This window comes from Thamnophis sirtalis, unplaced genomic scaffold (assembly GCF_051295495.1).
Source record: "Thamnophis sirtalis isolate CommonGarterSnake01/CBP01778 unplaced genomic scaffold, rThaSir2_p1.2 scaffold_3, whole genome shotgun sequence".
Lineage (NCBI taxonomy): Eukaryota > Metazoa > Chordata > Lepidosauria > Squamata > Natricidae > Thamnophis > Thamnophis sirtalis.
The window spans coordinates 170,184,039-170,192,990 of record NW_028261383.1 but is presented as its reverse complement, the minus strand read 5'-3'; positions in this window follow the sequence as shown (position 1 = coordinate 170,192,990).

Here is an 8,952-nt window from a genome sequence, read left to right as displayed (position 1 = left end):
TCCTTTAAGAAGCTACCTCATGGGAAATGTAATTACCTCATGGGAAATGTAGTCCCATAACATGTGACCACATCTGTGCTCCCTGATTGGGCAGTGGGGTACTGATGTCACATGTTATGGGACTACATTTCCCATGAGGTAGTTTCTTAAAGGAGACAGCTCTTAATTCCTATATTAGCTGGGGCAGAACAATTATGAATAAATCTGTGGACTGCTATAGAGCCACATTTATACACTGCTTAAAAGAGCAGATAGATGGTTAAAGGTAAAAATTATTTGCATTTTCTATTGGGGTGGGAAAATATTTTTTAATCTCTGCTTTCTCTCCCTGATCATGATTTACTTATCGGTCAGTGCCAAACATGTGCCATTTCAATTTAGATCTGTGCAATAAGAAGACATAAAATGTTCTTAAAAACAAATATCCCACTTTTATTTTAGTGTGCTTAGTGTAGCATAAATACCTCAACTTACAATTGGACTAGAACAGTGTTTCTCAACCTTGGTGACTTTAAGTCCCGTGGACTTCAACTCGCTGGCTGGGGGATTCTGGGAGTTGAAGTCCACGGGACTTAAAGTCGTCAAGGTTGAGAAACACTGGACTAGAACGTTTCATCACTAAGCATCGTGCTTAAGTGAGTTATGCCTCTTTTTGCCATGGTCATTAATGAAATCCTGTCGTCATTAAGCAAAGTCAGCTTCTTCTATTGACTTTTCTTTTTCTCAAAGCTTCCTGGGAAAGTTGCAAATGTAACCATGTGATTCTGGGATGCTGGTTTGATCACATGATGCTACATCAAGTCATAAGTGTAAGGAGTGGTTGTAAGTCCCTTTTTTTCCAGCACTGTCATAATTTTGAGCAGTTGTTAAATGAGTGGTTGTAAGTTGAGGAATAGCTACACACAGTGCTGCTTCCTTAACCACACTACTAGGTGGATTTGGCTGAGAGGACTTGCCAGCTACGGTAGCTAAAGGAAGATCAGAATTCACCATCTCCCAATTCTAGTCCAGCACCTTAACCACTGTGCCTTTTAAATAAGAAATAACATTAAAAAAATAAAACAAAACATTTTGATTGACTCGCTTCCACATTTAATTCTGAGGTAATTTAGAACCGTACTCTAAAACAGCACTCCCCAAACTTTGTGGCTTGGCCTGTGAGCAGTAGGCTGGCATTACACGCACACATAGCTCAACTACAAGTTGAGCTGTGCATGCATGCCTTCAGCTTGCGTGAGTTGAGCTGTGTGTCTGCATGCATCGCTACCCATGCACGCCTCCAGACCAATGATTAAAAAAAAGGTTGTAGGTAGGGATCTTCTTGTTTGTCTCACTTTGAATGTTTGCGCGTTTGTGTGTGTTGAGTGTGTATACCTATGTGTTCTGACCCCCCTCCTCCGTCCAGGAACGAAAGCCAAAACAAACACAAAAGAGAATGTTTTTTAATCAGTCCAGACTCTCGTTGGCTGCAAACCCAAAATAAACAAAGAGATAAGCACTCTGGCAGCAAGTCCTACAAACCTAGGCAGCAATGCAAACAAGCTGTCACAGCAAACCAATTTGCCAAGTTGGTTTCTCTTAACCGTGAAGGTTGACTTCTGCAAAAAGGCGTGGCACAAGCAGTCTCTTTTATAATCAGGAGAGGACCTTAATAAGCATCAGCTGAGTTTAATCATCTCGTATAATTACGCAGTTGTTCCTGCCACCGAGTAGCCCTTCGATGGCGTGCATCCCGAAACAACTCACAAGTGTTTTCCGGATCACTCCCTCTGATCCAAGCTCCGGCGCCACCTGGTGGCCAACCAGTCTCTCCTCACCCTGCTCGGAGTCGGCACCCTGTCCAGAGTCCTCCACCTCTTCCAGGGCCGACTCATAAGACCCCCTCGCTGTCGGAGTCTGGCGACAGCTCTAACAGCTCCTGCCGGGCCGCAACACCTATGTATACACATTTTTTTTCCTTCTGTCAATTGAACCTGATTCTCGAACGCTGACTGACAGGTCCCTGCAGTTTTCTTGGCAAGGTTTTTCAGAAGTGTTTTGCCTTTGTTTTCTTGCTACAGCTGAGAAAGAAAGACTGGCCCAGGATCACCCAGGTAGGTTTGTGCCTGAGACAGGACTAGACCTTACCTTCTCTTGGTTTTAGCCTGATGCAGAGATGATTCCATAGAAGTCCTTAACAAAATAGAAGATATAGAAATATTAATAAACTTCTGGGTTGGATTTCATCTTTTATTTATTTATTTATTTATTTATTTATTTATTTGTTTGTTTGTCTGTCTGTCTGTCTGTCTTGTATGCCGCCCACTCCTGAAGGACTCCGGGCGGCTCACAATGAACAAGGGGAGGGAGATAAATAGACAAAACAACACTAAAAAAATATGCAACATTCACATTTTCCGTGGGGCAGGATATTTCACAAGCCCCCCGGCCTGCTGGAGCAGCCAGGACTTGGTGGCTTTGCGGAAGGCCGGGAGGGTAGTAAGGGTCCGGATCTCCACGGGGAGATCATTCCAGAGGGCTGGAGCTGCAACAGAGAAGGCTCTCCCCCGGGGGGTCCCCAGCCAACATTGGCTGGTAGATGGAATCCGGAGGAGACCTAACCTGTGGGATCTAATCGGTCTGAGGGAGGTAATCGGCAGGAGGCGGTCTCTCAGGTACCCAGGTCCGATGCCATGTAGGGCTTTATAGGTAACGACCAGCACCTTGAAGCGGGTCCGGAGACTAATGGGTAGCCAGTGTAGCTCGCGGAGGATAGGTGTAACGTGGGTGTACCTTGGTGCACCCACAATCGCTCGCGCGGCTGCATTCTGGACTAATTGGAGTCTTCAAACATTCTTCAAGGGCAGCCCCACGTAGAGCGCATTACAATAATCCAGTCTTGAGGTCACAAGGGCGTGAGTGACTGTCTGAAGGGCCTCCCGATCCAGGTAGGGTCGCAATTGGTACACCAGGCGAACCTGGGCAAAGGTCCCCCTGGTCACAGCTGACAAATGATGTTCTAAAGTCAGCTGGGGGTCCAGGAGGACTCCCAAATTGCGAACCCTCTCTGAGGGGCGTATAATTTCACCACATTTCACCACATTCACCGCGTATCATTTCATCACATTTTAACACCACATTTTGAGGAATGATTGGTAAGGGTGGAAAGCGAGAGGTAAGATCTGTTTTTCTGTGCTTGCAGTACCATATTTTTTATTGCCTCCACTTTTTTGGGCAGATTCATTGGGAAGAAAGACACAGCATGCGTTTGGTTCCAGCTTTAAACTTTATTTTGCATCATATTAAGGTTGCTTAACTCTGTACATAAAAAGATTGAAGAGAGAAACTTGTGGCCCTTCACTAGGTACATCCAATGGTAACATGGCATGATGACATAGAGGGACACAGAATCTCCAGCACTGATCCCCTTGCTTGAATTAGACAGATTTTACTAACAAAATGGTTAGAGAAACTTCAGCTTTTCTTTTTTTTATCTAAAATCCGTGTAGGGTGTTCCTTAATGAACTTCACTTGTTTAATGTATTTATAAGCAAGATAATTCCTCATTTATTTGCCAAATTCAAGTTTTCAGAGTATTTCGGGCATATTTTGCTGCAGTCTTCACAACAGTTTTGATCGGATACTATAAATTGAGGAGAAAGGAAAAGTTCTAAGCCTCAGGGTGACTTGCTAAAATCATAGTCTAAATCAGTGGTTCCCAAACTTGGCAACTTTAAGACTTGTGGACTTCAACTCCCAGAATTTTCCAGCCAGCTGGAAAATTCTGGGAGTTGAAGTCCACAAGTCTTAAAGTTGCCAAGTTTGGGAACCACTGGTCTAAATGTATGACAGTGGTAGGATATTACAGATATTTCCTTCTATTTTAACGTCCTAATATGTAATCTTTAAATTTAGGGCTCTAGTCTCATTAAACAGCAATTTATTCCTTTGGGGGGGGGAACTATCACATTGCAGAGTTTGTGATTTATTTCTAATAATAAAAATTTGAAAAACAAAGTCTGGTAGTTGCTTTATTACCTACTGTTTCCCAAAATAAAGGAACTGCATATGAAATGAATTTTAAACATTCAAGGAATCTTTCTTCTTGGAAACCAGGGAGGAGAGCATACAAATTAAGCCGGTCGTTTGTGAGAAACTTGTCTAACACACATCTTCATATGTATATAAGGGGCATCCACTCTGCTTGCCTTTGAATTTGGATGATCGATATTTTGCAGGTATTTTCCGTGCACACAAATCTGATGATTTGGTTCAACTGAATTGCAACCCGGCACGTAAAGGGTCATTCGGATGTCACACCATCAAGCAAGGTTCATTTGTAGTCTCTACCATGCTCTTCCCCAAGTTCAGAACTCACAAGTAATCTAACTGCAGTGCGTGTTGCTGGTGTGGTAGAATAGCTGCTATTCACTATAGTAAAACAGGCTCCGCAGGATTGCCATCTTCTGGAAACAGAAGGAACTATTGCAATTGATCAAATTTACACTCTTATTCAACAAGCGTTTCTAAACAGGCCTATAAAATGTGTATTGTACTAACTCCCTAGGAACATCTTGCATTTTTAAAAGAAATTGTTCTTTTCTAGTGTTGAAAGAAATGTCCTTCTGGGTTCAGCTCCAAGTGGGGAAAAAGACACTGGAGACATGGAGGCTGCTTGGAAATATGGTTTATTGGTGGACAGGACCACATGGCTTGAGTCCTGAACAGAAAAGGTGATCACATGCTTCAATGTTGGTGGAGAAGAAGAGAAGGGCTGAGGGAGGGGCTTGCTAGGCTTTTAATATTCTTGTTTAGTCCCACCTCTCTGTTTCCTGTTCCTGTGTAAGAAATGTATTCTGATTGGTTGTCAGACTCCCATGGTGCCATGCAGGGGGCTACTCTCTAGGCTGTTTTGAATCCAGGTATAGATGAGTTCTCAGATGCCATGTGGAGAGTTGAGTAATATCCCTTCCCCCTGCAGCTGCAGTGGGGAAGTCTTTATTATGTAAAGTGGGCTAGCCTGGCCTTCTCAGTGGCCTATTGACAAAGTGTGGATGGGCAGGAAGCTACAGGCAACTATTCTGTCTCTTAAAGCATGCTTCTTTCTTTTCACATCCAGAGAAACATTCTGCCTTTTCAATATTTCCTAAGATATTTAATTTTTTCTGGGAGAGGGCTGGATGATAACTTCCCACACTAGCCTAAAGAAATCAGACAGCTATTCCAGAGCAGCAAAGCTTACAGATGCATCTTCTATTATACATGGTAATAATCCTGCCTCACTCATAGATTTGAGGGGGGGGGGAAACCTCCTCTCCTTGTAACTCCTAGTGTGTTCACACTGTAACTGCTTATAAATTATTAACTTTTAAAATTATCATTCCAAAGACCCCACAGTCTTCCCTGAGTGCATTTTTTAATCTTTCTGCCAGAAAAATCAGTTTACAGTATACTTACATGTCTTGTGATGGTTCTCAATACTAGAAGCCTCCGTTTGTAGCATAGAAGCCTTAATTTGCCATGTTAACACTTTGCTGAATATGACAATTGCTTCAACCAAGTTGTCAGATGGAATTATCGAATGTACTTTAGCATATGAGAATGTAGTGGAAACTATTTAAACCTTTCAGATAACCTCCTCCTTGCCAGTTCCAAAATTAAATACTGAAACTGCCCAGAGAAAATGAAACCATTTTTGTATTTTACAGGTGTTTATTTATTTATTTATTATTTATTAATTAGACTTATATACCGCTTCATAAGGATTTCAGCCCTCTCTAAGCGGTTTACAGATTTTTAGCAAATTGAGTCAGCATATCGCCCCCACAGTCCGGGTCCTCATTTCACCCACCTCGGAAGGATGGAAGGCTGAGTCGACCTTGAGCCGGTGAGATTAGAACCGCTGAACTGCAGATAACAGTCAGCTGAAGTGGCCTGCAGTACTGCACCCTAACCACTGCGCCACCTCGGCTCTTTAGTTTAGCTATGGAGAAAGAATGAAAGGTAGAGCTAAATGCTATCAAATGAAGAAAGTTGCATCTCTCTCTCCCCCCCTCTCCCCTCCCTCACATTTAGAAACTGCCCATCTACTTCACAAAGTTGCAAAGTCATGTCCGACCCATCACGACCCTATGGACAACCGTGACCCGTCAAAAGCGCGGACGGCAAAAGCGCGATCGACAAAATCGCGCCTTTGACGTCATCACAGCGCGACGAAAAAGATCGAAAAATTCAAATAAAAATTAATAAAAATTAAATTAAAGCAAGCCGATTCACATAAAGGTAAGGGTTAGGTTTAGGGTTAGGATTACGGTTAGGTTAAGGGTTAGGGTTAGCTTTAGAGCGTTAGCGTTAGCGTTAGGGTTAGGTTAAGGGTTAGCGTTAGGTTTTTCGTTACTTTAATGGTTAGGTTTAGGGTTAGGTTTAGGGTTAGGGTTAGGTTTAGGGTTAGGTTTGGGGGGCTTAGGGCAAGGTTTTCGCTTTATTTTTACATTTTTTGAACTTTTTCGTCGCGCTGTGATGACGTCACAGTGCGCTTTTGTCGAGCGCGATTTTGTCCTACGCACTTTTGTGGTGGAACCATGGACAACGTTCCTCCAGGCCTTCTTGTCCTTTACCATCCTCTGGAGTTCATTTTAAGCTCACACCTACTGCGTTGGTGACTCCATCCAGCCACCTCATTCTCTGTCGTCCCCTTCTTCTTTTGCCTTCAATCGTTCCCAGCATTAGGCTCTTCTCCAGTGAGTCCTTCCTTCTCATTAGGTGGCCAAAGTCTTTTGAGTTTCATCTTCAGGATCTGGCCTTCTAAAGAGCAGTCAGGGTTGATCTCCTCTAGGACTGACCGGTTTGATCGCCTTGCAGTTCAAGCAGAGGTGGGTTCCTGCCAATTCGCACCAGTTCGGTAGAACCGATTCGTCAAATCTACCGAAGCGGTTAGAAGAGGTTCTACCAGTGGACCCGGAAAGCAGGCCACACCTACAGAAGAGATTCCAAAATTTTTTGAAACCCACCACTGACACACACACACACACACACACACACACACACACACACTCACACACAGAGAGAAAGAGAAATAAATAAATAAAGAAAGAAAGAAAAAAAGAAAGAAAAAGTGAGATGAAAGAAAAAAGGAAAAAGGGACAGAGAGAAAAGGAAGGAAAGAGAGAGAGAGAGAGAGAGAGAGAGAGAAAGAAAGAAAGAAAGAAAGAAAGAAAGAAAGAAAGAAAGAAAGAAAGAAAGAAAGAAAACACATGGCCGGCAAGCCACTCCCACCAAGTCACATGGCTGGCAAGCCACTCCCACAAAGGAGGCCACACCCACAGAATAGGTTCGAAAATTTTTTGAAACCCACCACTGAGTTCAAGGGACTTGCAGGAGTCTTCTCCAGCACCATCGTTCAAAGGCCTCAAACTGTTTGGCACACTCAGCCTTTCTTATGGTCCAACTTTCACAGCCATCCATTGCAACTGGGAAAATCATAGCTTTGACTAAACACACTTTTGTTGGTAGGGTGATGTCTCTGCTTTTTAGTATGCTGTCTAGATTTGCCTTGCATAGCTCAATGAAGATATAGGTTACACCATGCAGGGCCACCCAAGACGAACAGATCATAGCAGAGAGCTCCGACAAAATGTGATCCACGGAGAAAGAGGAAAATGGCAACCCACTCCAGTATCTTTGCCATGAAAACCCCATGGACAGGACCAAAACACAAATAAAGTATTTGAAATTCAGAATTAAAAGGCGGGATGTGGTGGTCTTCAAGGGATTAACCAGCTCCATGTTTGCATGTAGCTCTGGGGGCCCTAAGCTACCTAGTTAGTAAACTGGGTCTTTTCTGGAAGGGCAGGAGGGTGGAGGCCTGTTTCAACCCTCGAGGGAGAATGTTCCAAATGATTGGGGCAATGACAAAGAAGCCTCTCTTCCTGGACTCTTGTCAGCTGAAATTGTTTAATTGATGGGGTCCACAGGATGTCTGACCAGCTGAGATGGGCCAATGAAATAGAGTGAAACCACAGGGTTTCAAAGCTCATAACCCAACCTTGAATTGGACCCAGAAGCAAACCAGCACCCAACGCAGCTCAAGCAAATATATCGACAAGATGCCAGACTCGGGGAGGCTGGGCTAGAGACTCATTACATCCTTTTTGCAAATGGATCTGAGGCTCAAGATTGTGACCTTTAGAGAATACAAATTGTGAAGTTATTCCAACTTTTATCCTTCATGCAAGAACACAACCTGGTGTGTGTATACACTACTTTCACCTCCAATTTCCCCCCCACAGTTTGGGCTGAGAAAGGTAATGTCTGTCCAGAGTCACCAAGGAGCTTCTTGACATAATTTCAAACGTATTCTTTTTAAAAAGTGGCAATGTCTTAGATTTGTCATTTACTTAGATTATACCCCTTTCTTTGGTCGATTTAACCACTCACAAATGCATAGCCTCACTTTTTCACGGCTACTTTCCCTATATATTATTGTAGGAAGTTATCACCCAGCCCTCTCCCAGAAAAATGAAATATGCTAGGAAATATTGAAAAGGCAGAATATTTCTCTGGATGTGAAAAGAAACATGTTTTAAAAGACAGAATAGCTGCCTGTACCTTCCTGCCCATTCCAACTTTGTCAATGGGCCAGTAAGAAGGCCAAGCTAGTCCCTTTACATAATAAAGGCTTCTCCACTTCAGCTGGGGGGGATGGGATTAAAGCATGATAATATTGGCCCCAACTGACCACATGGCATCTGAGAACTCAACCAAACCTGGATTCAAAACACAGCCTAGAGAGTTGCCCCTGCATGGGAGTCTGACAACCAATCAGAATACATTTCTTACACAGGAACAGGAAACAGAGAGGTGGGACTGAACAGGTTATAAAAAGCCTAGCAAGCCCCTCCCTCAGCCCTTCTCTTCTTCTCCACCAACATTGAAGCATGTGATCACCTTTTCTGTTCAGGGCTCAAGCCATGT